Raw genomic sequence first — 2,274 nt, 5'->3', positions numbered from 1 at the left:
GGGGCTCAGCTGCATTTTCCCTCTGCCTGCATCGGTGAGTCTTGAGCGGCACACAGCTCCACCACTGCTTCTTCTGGCTGGTGCCAACCTGGCTGGTCTCCTCTCATGCCCACCAGCACATGGGAAGCTGGCTTCAGCTGCATGCTGCTTTTCCTGGCCAATGCCGACCCAACTGGGCGGTGCAGCATGCAGCTGAAGCTGACTTCCCACGTGCTGCTGGGGATGCCTGGCTGGATCAGCACTGGCCAGCAGAAGCGGTGGTGAAGCCTCCTGCCTTTTGGGACCAGCTGGCACAGGTAGGGGGAAAGTGCAGCAGCACGTGGGGAAGCCACCGCTTGATAAGGGATGGGATAGGCTGGCCGGGCTGCAACAGGGAGGGAAAGCAGTGGCTGAGCCCCCTGCAGCTGTGCTGTATGCTCCTTTAAGACTGAACAATATGCTCAAGAATAGAGCATGAACGATCTGGGCTTCAACGTAAATTTGGAGCAGGTAAAAATCTTTGTAAAAATACTGTCCAGTGTTTCCATTGTGTTTGCTTCTGTTTCTTTTCATCTGGCACCACATTAAAAAAACCCCAATATGAAATATCTTATCAAGAATATCTCAAGAAACTTTATAATGAGCATATACGTCATTAATGACTGAGCAAAGATTTTTCTTTTGATAAAACATTCCTGCCATTTCCTTGTATTTAGTGATGCCAGTGCACTGCAAAGAAGTGGCTATGTTAATCCAGTCATTATATAGAGCAGTGGTGCCCAAACTTTTCACCCCATGGTCTAGATAGGTGATGCCAGGTCCACCTGCGGGCCAGATCCAGCTGGTGGACCTAATACTACGTGCCATGTGGCAATGGCCTGGCACCAATCTGGCTGTGCAGCAATGGCCTGAATCCAGCCCCATGGGCTCTGCAGGCCAGATTTGGCTGATAGGCTAGGGCTGAGCATTGCTGGTATAGAGCAAGGAGATTAATCCCCTTCAAACCATTCTCACGTCTATGAAGCTAGCCAGGACCTGAAATAAAAACCACTGAAGTCAGTGCTAAAGTTCCCACTGTCCTTAATAGTACAGATCAGGGCTCTATTGAATAGAGAGCGCAGTAAGATGAAATAAGCCTACTGTAGTTACAACAGACAACCATTTGTAGTCAAAGCATTAGAGAATTTGAGCAACTGACTGCAGAATTAAATGTAATGATGTTATTGCTTGGAGGATCTTTAAAAATCCTTTTATGAAAAATAGCAACAACCCTTTCAGCTGGCATGTTTTACAGGAGTTAGTTTCCTATTAAATGCCTACAAACAAAAATCCATACTGTAAAATTCTAACAAGTGGGTTTATTCTTTCAATATTTTATTGCTTATAATGCATGAGTAGATTTAATGCATATAGCTGTACTTAAATGCTCAAGTACTTTACTGAGAGTAACAGCTTCTTCTAAAAGCGTTGCTGTATGCTGTGTTTCTGTTTATATTATGATGGTCCTTCAAATAGTCTGATGTAGAACAAACCAAAATATACATTTGAAATGACTACTTTCCTTGACAACTTGATTTTTTTTGGTCAAAAAACTGAAGATCAAAATCTTTTGAACTGAATTTTACAGTCTTTGGTTTTTCAAAATTTTATACATTTTCCCCTTGTCTTCATTGAAATTCTTGGCAAAAGAAAAAAACATTCATTTTTTATTAATAATATTTAACTACCTCATGGAGATCTAGAAATAATTAGTTACTGCTTGTACAGTGCATTGAGTATGGAACATACTATTAGAAAACCTATGCTGCTCTGAAATAGAAATGTGCCTGTGTGGCTAACATGACCCATTATAACACCTATTAACTATTTCCTTCAGATTAAGTTATTGAACGCTACTCTGGCACAAATGTCCATATAGAACATGAGTCAGTTAAATTTGGGGTGAATGCCAACTTTCAAAACAAGTTAAACTTGTTTACCCTAAGAACCATCCTCTTTATAGGGGTTTAATTCTGCAGGACAGACTCCATAGTTTGGACATAGAAGATTGTTTGGTAAATCTGTGCTAAGGCTAGCTCTAGGTAGAGGTAGTTGCCTTAAAGAAAATTAAATGAATAATAATTTTGCATTTTTTTTTTAATTCAGGAAACTTCTGGCATGATTTAGTCTCACTTCCCAGAAGGTATCCGATGCAATGCTCTCCTTCTCGAACACGTACTCCTAGCAGCACGTGATTGTTTCCCATTAGTGAAGTGGTCCAATAACTGCCTTCTTCTATGAATAAACTAGAGCAAC

Source organism: Alligator sinensis, unplaced genomic scaffold (assembly GCF_000455745.1).
Source record: "Alligator sinensis unplaced genomic scaffold, ASM45574v1 scaffold528_1, whole genome shotgun sequence".
NCBI lineage: Eukaryota > Metazoa > Chordata > Crocodylia > Alligatoridae > Alligator > Alligator sinensis.
This window is presented reverse-complemented; position numbering follows the sequence as displayed.